Source organism: Muscardinus avellanarius (genome assembly GCF_963383645.1).
Source record: "Muscardinus avellanarius genome assembly, chromosome: 13".
NCBI classification, from domain to species: Eukaryota; Metazoa; Chordata; class Mammalia; order Rodentia; family Gliridae; genus Muscardinus; species Muscardinus avellanarius.
Window position 1 is genome coordinate 30,176,418 of NC_137799.1, and position 15,858 is coordinate 30,192,275.

Genomic DNA, 15,858 nt, shown 5'->3' on the forward strand with positions numbered 1-15,858 from the left:
CTGTGATGTTCTCTTCTAGGAAGGAAACCCATCAGAATGAATTCCTACTCAGAGGTAGATTCTTCTAAGTCAACAAAAATTCAAGAAGGAAAAATCTAATTTTGATAAATCTAAATAATGCCTAAACAACCATCCATGATTTTCATTTTATTCCTAAAAAATGTTGAAGAGTTTCAAGATCAAACACAGAGTCCCTAGCTAAATAATTAGAATAATTCTAAAAGTTAATTTGCACAATATTGATTGGAATTTCAACTACACTTTTTTCTTCTTCTTGTTTACAATCTTCTTGGATTCTTGGGTCAGCTCACACCTTTCTTTCTCTTTCTTTCTTTCTTTCTTTCTTTCTTTCTTTCTTTCTTTCTTTCTTTCTTTCTTTCTTTCTTTCTTTCTTTCTTTGTGGTACTGGGGGTGGAGCCCAGGGGCTTTTCTACCTCTGGGCTATACTCCCAAAACAATTTTATACTTTATTTGAAAACAGCATCTCACAAAGTTGCTGAGAGCCTCACTAAGTAGCTGAGGCTGGCTTCAAACATGTGTGATCCTCCTGTCTCAGCCTCCCAAGTGCTGGGATTACAAGTGTGCACCACCAAGCCCGGCTCACACATCCTTTTCAATCAAGACGTAACTGCAGTAACACTCCTGCGCTTTCTAATGAACAAAAACCCCTGAGTCTCCCACTCTTATGGAAACAGAGCAGAGAAAGGAAGAAGGTAACTCTAGAAAGCAGAGAGAAGGTTCCCACAACAAGAAACCTGAGGCCGTGCCGGTGGCTTCCAGGAAACTGTCTGGAAACTACAGGAAAGGGCGCCACAGAAGAGGATGAAGATAAGGAAGCCTTCTCCTTTAATTAGTACTTAAGCTACAATCATGCTTAGTTCTCTTTTCTAATACAATAGTTCTAAACAGCATATCCTTAGAGCATCTGATTCTTCTCTTGGAATATAAATGAATATTCATAATATAAAATGAATTTTCAAAAAAAGTTTAGGGAATTCAGACTCCAGTTTAAGAAACTCAACTTCAAAATAGCTGCCTAATCAGCAATGAGGGGAGAGAATTTGAACTACAGCCGTGTCTTCCTGCCTTCTAAAGTGTTAAGTAGACAAATGCCCTGTTACCTACTGCCTTCCACTGTTCAATTCTTACAACAAAAATACTCAGCTTGTTCCCAGACACCCACATGAGAAAACAAAAGACCACTAGTTAGTGATGGAAAAAACCTTACTGCAAGACTCTAACTAGCATTAAAAACCAAGAATGAGTAGGCAGGGTTTTTTTCCCCCCAGAGGAATGTAGCACTGTAGCATAATGGATAAAGGCCTTGTCTCCCCCTGGTCCTGACATTAGCCAGCTACATGACTTCAGATAAATTGCTTCACCTCTCTGGATGGCAGGAAGGAGTTAGATTGGATCTCTCAGGTCCCCTCCAACTCTAAAAATCTGTGGTCAGAAATGGACTTTTGGGAACACTTTTCTGATGATGAGAAAAACTGCAAAATAATTTGACATTATTCCCTGTGTTCTATTCCTCTAAGAATGCCCATATTGTGGTCTGTATTTTGGAAGACAGTTGCTCACAGTGTGAACCAAGAATGTTTCTTTGTATTAAATAATTTCAGTCTTGAATGATGCCTATTAACAGTAAAACTACTCATAAACACAGAATCTTCTTTGAAATTCATTCTATTTACTCTGTGGTAATTTATAAAGCAACAGCTACTTTAAAAATACTTAATTTGTTTGTCTTAATACACAGTATGGGGGATGGGGGCTCTGGTTGACTGAGTAGTTTCTTTACCCACAACTATTTTCTTAGTATTTTTACCTCACATCAATGTTGTTTGTGAATGCTTAAATTTATATTTATACTGTGAAGGAAGAGAGACTTTTTGCTTTTGACCAGAAAAACAAAAAGACTCAACATCTCAACAATTCAGTTCAAGTTGCTGTGGGCCACTGCTGTGCCAAATACATAGAAAATCCCTCACTGGCATGCCAATCCCGAGAGTGGTGGGACTTACATATGTTAAAAATAAATAAGCTGGGCGTGGTGGCGCACGCTTGCAAGCCCAGTACTTGGGAGGCTGAGACAGGAGGATCGCTCAGGTTCAAAGCCAGCCTCAGCTACTTAATAAGGCTCTCAGTAACTTAGTGAGACCCTGTCTCCAAATAAAATATAAAATAGGTCTGGGAGTATAGCCTGGGTTCCATCCCCAGTAACACACACACACACACACGCGCACACACACACACACACACACACACACACACACACACACACACAAATAGTGATGGAACCAAAGCAGAATAGAAGAACAAACGGATAGTGTGGTCACCCTCACTCCAACAAGAGCAGGGACTCTGGAGGAGGACTTGCTTACTTCACAGGGTTATTGTGAGGATGAAATGCGAGCATCCATTACCAGGTAAGCAGTCACTTGCTAACTGTTATTACTTATCAATATTCATGTTTTAGTTGAATCCCCCTTATTAAAATGTTCTTTTCCCAGTCGGCCTTTCCCACAAAAAGTGGCAAAAAGAATATTAAACTCTTTACTTCCCACTTAGACTCACTAAAATTCGGCTAAATAAATGTGTATTTCATCTTAGTTACCATTTTTCATGCCGTGGAAAACTGATTACCATTAACTGGACAGCAGATCCGAAGCTATACAGACACTGACTTCTACCTTCAAAACCACTCTCTGATGAGGCTCCCGTTCCCTATTTCACAGATGAGGAAACTCAGAAATTAAATAATCAACCCAAGTTCTACCACTGTGCACCCAGGGCCTACACCTGACTCCGTGATGCCAGTGCCTCCTCCAAGGAGACCAGTATTCCTTTGTTCTAGTCAGTAAAGAGCAATGACCTCCATTAATGCTTCCTCACACTGCAAAACTTGGGAGCCGCGCTGATCATTTAAAATCCTATAAGTGCAAAGAAAGTGAGTGAGACGTGTTATGAGCCATGAAATTTCTCAAGTGAGTCAGGAAACCCAACAGTTGAAAATTTTTAATGATTCTTTTACAGATTTAACCAAGTGGCAACCAGATTTAATGCTGTTTCTTCCCATTAAAATTCCACATAGACCTAGCAAAAATAAGACACTTAGCAAAAGCACTTCTTAAATGTGATTGTTTTATCCTTTTCTCAGATTCTACATGAGATTAATACAGGCTGTCAATAAATATTAGGTCTCTCCCCTTTCACAAAACCATACAATTTAGGAACTAAATAGCACCAAAGTAATCATGCTCTCCAAACCTTTAAATGAGAGTGACTGAGACCCAGAGAAGAAAGGGGGAAAGATCTGTGTATGGGAACACATTTATTGTGTGTGTGTGTGTGTGTGTGTGTGTGTGTGTTTGTGTTACTGGAGATTGAATCAGTAATTTAGTGAGACCCTGTCTCCAAATAAAATATAAAATAGGTCTGGAAGTGTAGCCTGGGGTCCATCCCCAGTAAAACACACACACACACACACACACACACACACACACACACACACACACGTGATAGAACCAAAGCAGAATGGAGTGGGTAAACCTTTGAGCTATACCCTAGCCCTATTTTATTTTTCATGTAGCAACAGGGTCTCACTGAATAACTGAGGGCCTCTCTTAACTTGCTGAGGCTGGTCTCAAAATTGCAATCCTCCTGTATTAGCCTCCAAAGTACTGGATTAGAGGCACATGTCACCATGCATTGCTTCTGATGTTCCCTTGTGATTCTCAAAGCCATTCTGTCTTTATATATTCCTGACTTTTCTGTTTTGTACAAGATGAAAATTAATGGAAAATCTGTCTGGATCTAAGTCCTCAAACTCCAACAGAGAGGTAGAAACTTTAAAATTTGAAGATGGGTATGGTGGTGCATGCCTGTAATCCCAGTACTTGAGAGGCTGAGATATAAGGATCTTAGGCTCAAAGCCGGCCTCGGCAAATTAGTGAGACCCTGTTTCAAACCATAAAAAATAAAATGGTGCTGAGGGTGTAGAGTTCAGAAGTAGAACACACCTGGGTTCAATCTTCAGTAACACACACACACACACACACACACACACACACACACACACACACAGAGTGTTCAGGACATACTATGAATTAAAATAACAACATGGTAACAGATGAAGAATACCTTTGCTAAATTCATGGGTAAACTAAATGCAGCCACTGAAAGCATCTCTAAACTTAAAAACAGGCCAAACAATTACCTTTACTGAAACACAAATTAAAAACAGAGAGTGAACATTTAAGGGCCAGAAAGCAGCATCCAAGAACAGTAGGGCAATATCACATGATCTAATCTATATTTAATTGAAATCCGAGAAAGGGATAGAATGGAACAGAAAAATATTTGAGGAAATAATAACAAAAATTTCCAAAAAAAAAATTAAGCACAGATCTAAGGAATCGGAGAATCCCAAGCAGGATAAATACTATACAAATACAAACACATGTGCACACACTCACACACACACACACACACACACACACACACACACAGTTGAAATTAAAGATACAAAGATCATCTTGAAGGTAGCCAGAGATGTTTACAAAAGACACTTATAGAGAGGAAAACAAAGATTACAGCAGACTTGTGAGAAATTATGCAAAACAGAAAACTATAGAATGGCATCTTTAAATTACTGAAAACAACCCAGAAAAAACTCTCAGAAAATAAAAACATTTTCAGACAAAACCTGAGATAACTTAATAGCATCAGATCTGAATTATGAGAAATGGTACAGGAAGCTCTTCAGGCAGAAGGACTATGATACCAGACAAACTTGGGGATTCAAAAAGAAATAAGGATTTCCGTGACTGGGTAAAATGACTATTAAAAAAGTTTTCTACATTGGCCGGGCGTGGTGGCGCACACTTGTAATCCCCGCGCTTGGGAGGCGGAGACAGGAGGATCACGCAGGTTCGAAGCCAGCTGTGCTGGCGTAAGAGACCCTGTTTCAAAAATATAAAATAGGTCTGGGAGTGTAGCCCGGAGGAAGAAGGGCTTTCAGGAACCCCAGTACCACCAAAAAAGAAAAAAACGTTTTCTACATTTAAAAAGTACAAGTGTGAATATGTATGTGTAATAGTATCCCCATTCCATGGTCTTTTGGTATACGTATACAAGATTAATATTGTAGAAGGCAGAATCAGAATCTGTAATTCAGGTTAAATATTCCTAATCCTAAAATTACAATGTTCCAAATTCAAAGCTTTTTTTCGAGCACTGACATGATGTCACAGCGAAAAACTCTAAATCATGAAACTGTCTCAGACACAAAAGTATTAAAAATATACAAAATTACCTTCAAGTGTATGTGCACAAAGTATATACAAAGCACAAATGAATTTTCTGTTTAGACATGGGTCTCATCCCCAGGATATTTCATCATGTACATGCAAATATCTCAAGATTAAAAAAAAAAAAAAATCCTGAACATCTCTGGTCTCAACCATTCTGGATAAGGGATATCCACCTTTCCAACCTATACTACTGCCTGACTGTTAAGAAGCAATTCTAAGTCAGACCACAGCTGGCATCCCCCTCTCATTTGAACTGTGTTCATATCCTCAAAGTTAGGCAGGGTCAGTGTTCAACATCTTTACATGCCTTTCTACATCTTGTACCCCTTAGATATATAATTATTTAGCTTCTGTAGTATTTCTTTTTGTGTGTGTGTGTGGTACTGGGGATGAAACTCAGAGGCTTTCTACCCCCAGGGTACACTCCCAGACCTATTTTATATTTTATTTGGAAACAGGGTCTCATTAAGTTGCTGAGAGCCTCACTAAGTAACTGAGGCTGGCTTCAAACCTGTGCAATCCTCCTGTCTCAGCCTCCCAAGGGCTGGGATTACAAGTGTGAGCCACCACACTCGGCTTGCAGTATTTCTTATAAAAGTCATATTATCATTAACTATGTAATAGACTCTATATTCACTATATGCCCTTAATAGCTAAACCTAGGACCTTCCAGAGAATTTGATATGCTCTAGTAAGGGTGCATAGTTTTAAGGAAACAAACCTGTAAAAGTGTATGTGTGTGTGTGTTCCTCACATATACTAGAAATACTAGGTTATATCCCTAGCCTTTATTCTTTTCTTTTGAGACAGAGTCTCACTATGTTTCCCAGGCTGGCCTTGAACTAGTGATCCTCCTGCCTCAGCCTCCTGAGCAGTTAGGATTACAGACATGTATACCCACACCAGGCTTATAAAAAGTGTGTGTGTGTGTGTGTGTGTGTGTGTGTGTGTGTGTGTGTGTTACTAGGAGTGGAACCTAAGGGCTTTCTACCTCCGGGCTACACCCCAGCACTATTTTATAATTTATTTGGAAACAGGGTCTCACTAAGTTGCTGAGAGCCTCACTAAGTAGCTGAGGCTGGCTTCGAAGCCATGAGATCCTCCTGTCTCAGCCTCCCAAGCTCTGGGATTACAAGCGTGTGCCACCATGCCCGGCATTAAAAAAGTTTTAACCTAACTTTTTTATGTTGTTTCAAAGAAAGATATAGTTGTTGAGTAAACTTATTAATAGATAATACCTAAACCAACACAGAGAGGCACTGGTAAGTGGCGTGCTATAAACAACGATGTGGATTGTCACTGAAGGGCAGCAGCAGCAGCAGGGCAGGCCGGGTGAGCCAAAGCCACGGGTCCACTAAGTACATAAGGGTCTAGCAGATATGAGTCCAGTTCACAGGATCAGAAAGGGCAGGAAGGATCGGGAAGTTATAAAAAGATCAGTCAGGCCATAGCAACAATCCAGAATTAAGAACAAAGAGTCAACTAGGTCTTAGTATGGAGCCAGACAAGGCCCCAAACCCTGGGGGTCAGAATATTTCCTGTCCCTTCTTTTTCTTTTGCAGGACTGGGATTGAATTCAGCATCATTCTACCTCCAAGCTATATGCCTAGTCCTATTTTTTATTCTTTATTTTGAAACAGGGTCTCATAAGTTTGCCGAGGGCCCCACTAAGTATCTGAGGCTGGCCACGAGCCTGTGATCCACCGGTCTCACCTTCCCAAGTACTAGTGTTGCAAGCAAGTGCCACCATGCCCGACTCCTGTCCCTTCTTATACTATTTTTATGCTTACTGTCTGTAGACTTTCTCTTAGTTAAGATAGAGGCCCAAAGATTCTCAAAAGATTCTTATAGTAATATAACGGCATTTGTTAATACTCTAAATAATTTCCTTGAAACACCAGGTGTTTGCAGGCATGGTTTCAAAATAATGGAAAATGTTCTACAAAAAGGTTATCTTCAAGTTACCTGACTGTTAGATACTATTCCTAAGCATGTCTTTGGATCTTCATCTAAGTCCTGCGCATGGCGCAAAACACCTGAGATTCAGATACAGGTAAGATGGTCCTTTCCCTCACTGAGCTCTAGGTTAGTGGGAAAGTCACACATCCAAGTACATGCCATCAGCGAACAATGTCAAAATGGAGACATGTAAAAGGAACTGCGGAAACAGAGATGGGGAACCATTAAGCAAACATCTGAGAGATCTGTTGAAATTACCTCATAAACTTTTGCAGTTTATATTCTGAGGCAAACACTGAAACGATCCTTTGGTGTCTAAAATAGAATGTGCTGTTTGTCCCAAAACACACTAAAAATTCTTGTTAGCTGTGATGGGGAAATATTGACTGCCAAATAAGGATTTTTCCAATCAGAGCCAGGTACTGTGGCACAATGCCTGTAATCTCAGCTACTCTGGAGTCTGAGGCAGGAGGATTGCAAGTTCAAGGTCAGCCCGAGCAACTTAGTCAAACTCTATCTCAAATTAAAATAAAAAAAGGAGTGAGGGGGGTGCGGCTCAGTGGTAGAGTACCCCAGGGTTCAGTTCATAGCAGGAAGAAAAATTGTTTTCTACTCAGAAATGTTTAGTAGTAAACAAATTGAACATTAAGGTTTTTAAAATATATATCAGCTATTTCTCATTTTGTATCAAGATTTCTTCCTATACTTAAAGATTTTATGGGCTTCAGTTAGAAAGCAGTTTTGTAAATGAGAAAAAATAGCTTCCTTTGTTTTATAACACAATTAATGCAGGGCCATATTTACTAAGCAATTAGAAAAAAATATTTACGCAGATGTCATCGGTGAGAAACCTACTAACTCTGAGTTAAGTACTATCTGGTCACATATATCAAGTTGCTGCAACTTGGAATTTCTGACTTGCTAAATGACTCCTGTTACTCTACCAGAATAAACTCCAGAACTTTTTTCTTCTGCATTCAATGTAACAAAAAATAGCAGCTTGAGCGGCTGAACAAAAGGAAAAAAAAAAAGTGATGTACAGGCAGTTAAGCTGCAAACACCTAAAGAACAAACCAGTGTTAATTCCAACCTGTTCAGGCTGGAAGTTCACAACTGTAGCAACTACCCTGCCATTGGTCTTCATCAGTTGGGAGGTATACAAATATTCATTAATGAGTTTTTTAAAAAAGTGATGAAGCTTAGAAATTTCAGCAGAATAAAGATTCTCCTACACACATCTGCATCCTTACGGGTCAGTAATAAGAGTGAACGTGGTGGGTCAGGCATTGCACAGAACCTGAGGCCAAGTTCTTCCAACAAGCATATGAATGCCTGTGTGCCTGGACCTTGCAGCACTGAGCCGTCACCGCTGCCATTCCCAGACTACAATGAGAATTCAGCCATGCCTGTGAAGGCCAAAGGAAGCTGAGATGTGGCTTTTCACCCAGCCCAGATCCCCAGAAGTGTCCTGGGGTAGTGTTGGGTACTTTGTTGAATGATCAACCTCAACTCAAATGTTTTTTTCTTAAACATAATAGTCTTGATTTCCTGGGTAAAGAGCCCATTCCCAAAAGACCCTCATAGTTCCACAACTCTAAGTGAATGAACGCATCTATCTGCAAGGTCAGTGCTACACAGACACTTGTATGATTCAAGCATATGTGTGGCAAACATCGGCCCATCTTGAGAGTCCTCATTTTTGCTCCTGCCAGTCTGTTTTACATGAAACCCTCCAGTATTAAAGACAAACACTTGTACACTGAGACTCTCCAAAGCTCCCTCCAAGGATATACTGCTTCATTAAATTTCCCAATATGCTCTTATTTGCACAGAGGAGTAACAAATAAAAGAGCTGATGTGTATCATTTTTGCCACAGATTTCAGTAGAGTGAGCAGACATGATGAAGCTGAGTGGCAATAAAACATGGAGGCTCGTGGCCTTCTGTTCATTCCACCTGCAAATAAAATCTTATAATAGGATTCTTGAAAGACACTGCCTGTCCTCTGGGAAGGCTCTGTCAAGGAGCTGGAGTGCATAACTACTTACAGTTACCATAAGTAATCTGTTTCATTTGCTAAGCTTGGTGCTGGCAATTTATACAAGACAGGTAAAAATAAAAGCGTGACTTTAACAGGCACTTAAAGGTACTAAGATACACTGAGTGGAAAGATACAGGCATCTGTGCCCAACTGCTTTTCTTAGTTCATGAACTTTACACTAAATCACAAACATTCATCCATTAAGGAAAAGATTGGGAGTGGCAGCCACTGCTGTATTCACGCAGTAAAAAGAAAGATCACAGGAAATATGTCACCAATGACTTCATTCTTCTTCCAACTTCCCTACACAAATAATTATGGGCCTGTTAGACTTCTCAGTGACTGTCTTTTTTGCACAGGACACATTAATTACTGAGCAGAGGACAAGGTACTGTTCTGCAACACAGCTAGTAACATTTTCTACCTCCATCATCAATGAGACACCATCAAAACAAAACAGACAGGTCTGACCTGCAATCTTTAAACAGTCTTTCTTGCTTGTCTTTCTCCAGAATCAGTGGAAAGCAACCTTTTAAATTCGAAATTGCTATTTAATTTTCTAAAGTTATAGTTTTTGCAGGCTTCATTTTTTTCCCCCATCATATCCTACAAGTGTCAAAACTTCTTCCTGCTGGTACCTAGGACAGATGGGTAGGAGCAGAGTTCACTTCGCATCTCCTGCATTAGAGCCAGTTTCCAAGTTGCTAATAGAGTTCTTGAATTTTCTTGCTATATTCTTTGTTGGTTTGTTTGTTTCATAAGTATCCAATCTAAGATTCTTATTCCTCTAGCTTCCCTTCTGTGATGGGACATATGAAAACTGACTTAAGAAGCCAGGCGTAGTGGCGCACGCTTGTAATCCTAGCATTTGGGAGGCTGAGACAGGAGGATCATGGTTCACAGAGAGGCTCAGCTACTTAGTGAGGCCCTTTGCAACTCAGTGAGATCCTGTTTCAAGAGGTAGATTGCCCATGGGTTCCATCCTCAGTAAAAACAATAAACAAACAAACTTTTAAAAACTGACTTATGAAGGCTCTACTGACTTACGAAAAGCAACATTAAAAATTACACTGGTCAAGCTGGGTGTGGTGGCGCAGGCTTGTAATCCCCACGCTTGGGAGGCTGAGATGGGAGGATCGTGCAGGTTTGAAGCCAGCCGCACTGGCTTAAGAGACCCTGTTCCCAAATAAAAAATATAAAATAGGTCTGGGAGTGTAGCCCGGAGGTAGAAGGGTTCCATCGCCAGTACCACCAAAAAAAAAAAAAAAAGTTACGCTGGTCAAAACGTAGCTGGTGAGTGAATAGCTGGAAACTATGTTCTAAATCAAAATGAGGTATTAGTGAAGATGTTTTTAGTCTACCATAGCCATACAAAGAAATAAACATATGTTTAGTTCCATGGCAGTGGCCTAAGAACTCTTGGTAATTTCTTTGGTATGTGTGTGTGATACTGGGGATTGAACCCAGATGCACTCTACTTCTGACAGAGCGACAACCCTATCCCTTTGTAAAATTTTGAAGCAAGGTCTCACCAAATTGCTTAGGTTGGCCTGGAACCTGTAATCCTCCTTTCTCAGCCTCCCAAGTATTGGGGTTACAGGCATGAGCCACCATATCCAGCTCTAAGAACTCTTAAGTAAACAAAATCCATTCTGTAGTTTAAAAAAACAACATTAGGAACTCCAAAATATGGTTAGGTTCCCTTTCTTTGCACTCATTTTGTGTATACTATGTATCTATCACCATCAAAGTAATGATGATTCTGTATTATAATTTCCCCAGTAGATTATGAATTTCTGGAGAGTAAAATTAATGTGTCGATTTTTGTTTAAAATAAGAGACCATTACAGTTTATAAAAGGCACCTAAATATTGTTCAAATGAAAGTCTATTCCATGCAAAAAATGTATACAGACTCTTTCCCAATGTGGTTGAATTCATATTTATTCCCTTTCTAATACTATATTTGGGGGTAGGATTATTGTGTGTGTGTGTGTGTGTTTTTTTTTTTTACTGTCATATCCCCATTGGTTGAAGAATGCCTAATACTATTAGTAGGCACCCGTTACTTATTTATAGGCAATCAGTACTTATTTAAAGAATGAATAAACAAGCCTAGGTTCCTTACTACTAGGTTGGTATAAAGTTAGATCAGACATCCCTATTGACTTTCCTGCATGAGATCATTTACCCAAAAAGTATTCTATTGTATCATAAGCTGGCTCCTTTTACCAGATATATAGCAAGGCATTCCCCAAATATGTTTGCTAATATTTGTACGAAAATAATGAATCCCATTTTTTTCCCCCTGCGGATCTGGGGATGGAACTCAGGGGCATTCAACCTCCAAGCTACACCCCCTGCCCTATTTTTTATTCTTTATTTAGAAACCGGGTCTCACTGAGTTGCAGAGGGCCTCACTAAGTAGCTGAGGCTGTCTGCGAACCATGATCCTTCAGTCTCACCCTCCCGAATGCTGGGATTACAAGCATGTGCCATCACGCCCAGATGAATCCTGTTTTTAAATGTTTGGAAATGCTGGTTAATGAAGTCTAGTCTTTTGTGTGCATGACTTCTTTGGGTCTTTAAACTGTAAGGCCCTTCAAAACTTATTTGGTCATAATACATGGATGCAGATCGTACAATCTCTCCCACAGTGTATTTCTAATAACCAGAGTATAAGAGCTTACGGTTAGGATGATACACCCACTGAAAGACTTTCAGAAGCAAAGTTGGAAATGCTAGTTAAGACTATGTTGAAACTGAAAGTAATATAAATTGGTTAGTCATTTTGGAAAAGTAATTTGGCAATAAATTTAAAAAGCCTGAGGAAATAATCTGCAGCCTTATAATAGCTGAGCATGATATGTTCAACGCAGTGCTATCTATTACAAGAAGTAATTAGAAATTAACTAGACAATAACAGAAGTTAAATATGAGAATGGGATTTACACAATCATAAAAATAATTATGAAGACTCTATGGTAACATATAAAAATGATTATGATAAAAAGTTGTGTCACAAAACATGGCATGAAATTAAATTTATGCTTTGTTTATATAGCTAAGTAAAATAATATATGCAAATGTAAATTTACTGGAAGGGGATGATGCAATTTTTAAAGTGATTTATAATGCATTTTTCCCATCTTGATTTTCATTCATGTTATTTAATTATGAAAGAAATAACAATAAGGAAGAATGCTGGCTTCCATTTCTCCAGCTTATTCTTTTCCCTACTTCCTCAGTATAATATCAGCTATGAAAAGATACAGTACGAGAAACACCAGAAAGTGTTTATGTTGTCTAATCTGACATTTACTGGCAGGAGATCAGAGCCCTTCACACTTCATGAGGTGGCTGTATGCTGAGGATCACCCCCGGCAGAAGTGGCCATCCCCTGAAGACGGTAGGGAGCAGGCAGGTCAGGAAGGTGAACTGGTACGATGAGAAATAGAAACCCAAACCTGAGCTTGAACCAAGCTCCTCTTCTTCATAGGCGTGGTATCGGCTAACCTAAGTTCCCAGCTATGGCTAGGCCCTAATTCATTGTTAATTTCTTTTCCCAGTAGGATACAGGGAACGTTTTCCCTGGAGGAATCAAAAAAAGTAAATGCCCACAAATATTCATTTCATATTCCCATACTCTATACATTCTAAAAGGTATGACTGGAAGTTAAAAAAAAAAAAAAAGTTAAAGAAAATACAACCAGAACCAGGCATGGTGACTCATGCTTGTAATCCCAGTACTTGGGAGACTGAGATAGGAGCATCTGGGTTCTCAGCCAGCCTCAGCTATTTAGTGAGGCCTTCCGCAACTTAGTGAGACCCTGTTTCAAAATAAAGAATAAAAAATCGGGCTGTGGGTGTAGCTCAGAGGTAGAATACCTCTGGATTCAATCCCCAGCACCACACACACACATACACACACACACACAAATCAACCATAGAAAATTAGTGAGTACACAGTGAATACAGACAATTGTGATAAACATATTAGTAGTAACTTTCAAGTAATAACACAATAAGAGAAACAGAAATGCCTTTCTTGTGTTTAAAATTTCCCCCTAGCTTTCTTTATTTACTTTTTTATTGGTGCATTGTAGTCATACATCTTAATGGATATAAGACAGTAGAGGCATACATGCACACATTACTTCCCCCCAGCTTTACTGATATACAATGGAATAGAAAAATTTATATATGTTAGGCATACCATGTGACATTTTGATACATGTATGCATTGTGAGATCTTAAAAATTTTTGATGAAAGTTGAAAAAAACTCCAATTCGGAAACCTATAATCAACCAGACTACTAAAAATCCCCTCCACCCGGGAAATAGTTAAATTATTAACACATGAAAGGAACTATGCTTAGCAGTTTCTACAACTTTACAAGCACCTTTCAGTGGCTCCTCTTGCTAATTTACCTCCCTCCTCTCTCTGTTGACTTTTCCTCTCCTCTCTGTGCGGTATAATCCATTTTAGTTCACACATGAGGAATGGTGAAATGATAGGCAAAACTGCACACATTTATTCGAGGTAGAAAAAGTATGGATCAAACATAACTGGGAATATTGCCAAAATAAATGGTTTTAATACATGTACTTACAGTACAAGTAGTAACACTAACTCATCTCACCATACAAAGCAGATTATAGATGCTAGCAGTTCATGTGCCAGACACTTCATTTATATAACCCATTTCATCTTCACAACAAACTTATAAGGGTTGATATTACTATTATTATATTCCCATTTTACTGACGAGGAAACCGTGGCCAAAATGGTAACGTGTCCAAGTCACTTGACCAATAACTTCTACAACACAGATACAAAGCCGGCATCCGGGCTCCAGGATCCTTGTCCTGTGTGGACATTGTGGAATGATCTGCGTGGAAATGAGGAGGAAAAATAGAAGAACGGGAGGCTCAGGAATTGCAGGCAAATGCCACTGTACAGTATATTCTGCAGCTTAATTGATCTGAATTACATTTTACATTGTTATTTTTGTTATAGGAAAATTATAGAGCACAACCAAAAATAATGTTAACATATTTCATGTTTTGATTTCAGAGATAATTTCCAAATACCCAAATATTATTCTTGATGTTTGAAAAAAAAAACACCTGTAGTGATGTTTCACAGGTAGAAACAAACTGTTGTTTCCTCCTAGCCATCTGTAACTTCCCTCTGGTTTTTATAAAATGCTTGTTTTTCAAAAAGAACAACCTGTAAAGTGCTGCTTTGCTATTAAGAAGTCACATACCAATACCCATCAATGGATGAGTGGTTAAACATAATGTAGTCCATTCATACTGCAATAGAAAGGAATGAGGCTACAACATGGCTGAACCTTGAAAACATTACTAGTGAAAGAGGTTTGACCCAAGGGCCACATAACATATAGTTCTATCCTATAGATATTTCTATATGAAATATGCAGAACAGGTACGTCTACAGAGACAGAAAACACAACAGTATGGGCCTAGGACTGGGTACAAGTTAAGGGAAAAGGGGAGTGATGGTTATATTATGGGGTTTCTTCTGGAAGAATGAAAATGTTCTAAATCCAATTAAAATCGTAATTAGTTTTAAAGTAAACAGTATACTTTAGACAGGTGAACTACATGGTGTGAATTATAACTCAATAAAGTTGCTGTATATAAAAGAAATCCCATAAATACACTTGAAAAGGGGTACACTGTTCACCTCGTGTGTGGCATTATCCTCATTTCATGATAGACAGTTCCGCTGAAAAACTGTTCAAAAAGCTACCACATCAGGTATACAACAAAATAAGTGGAAGAGTTTAAATAAAGTAAAAAGTTGGGCAATAATGAAATCCGATGAGCAAAAGCACTTTGTTGAAATGTCAGAAGTTACTGGAATTACTTAAGTGCTGATCTTCAGGGAACAGCCCAGGCCCTGTGTGGACAGTACAAAGGGAAAGCAAACACGCTTCAGACCACTAAAACCCAACACACGCCAGATCACAGCAGAGCTGGAAAAGTCATTGGAAAGACACTAACGGTCACATAGACCAAAGCAAAACCAGACGAAGCATCAACAGCCACAGAAGAATGGGCTTTTCTGACACTAGACAGGCCAGTATACACACAGCTATTATTTACTCAGCACCTAAAGGTGCCAGGGCCTGTGTCAGGTCAACTCTACTGAAAAATAAAGTCTGAGAGGTAAACCTTCATCCTGCCCTTCCTTCCAAATTGTCTTGGGAAGGGAATGTATGGCGGGAGACTCGTGGGGCTGGACAGACGAGCTGCTGCTGCACCAACAGGCATCCTGCCAACGCCCCTCAGCTGACTCCAAGTCATCCTCAACCATCCGGCTGTCCGCGGGCTCCCCACAAGTGGACAGTGATATGCATGAGACTAGAAGGCCACAGAAGAGTAAAACCACACGGAGCATAGAGGTTATTGCAGGTAGAGAGTTCAGAAGAACGTGCACAGACAAAGCTGTTAACCATCGTTACCTCATTTGGTGGGCTGAGAAAGAACTTTTATATTTAGATCTAATTTTTTTA

The 15,858-nt window shown here is 39.3% G+C and overlaps 1 protein-coding gene across 1 annotated transcript in view; it reads right to left on the bottom strand.

Annotated features, from left to right (window-relative positions):
* SLC44A1 (solute carrier family 44 member 1) overlaps positions 1–15,858 on the bottom strand; it is a gene marked incomplete at both ends in the record, with an annotated part of 155,343 nt that overhangs the window by 95,261 nt on the left and 44,224 nt on the right. The gene's annotated exons all lie outside the window — the stretch shown is intronic.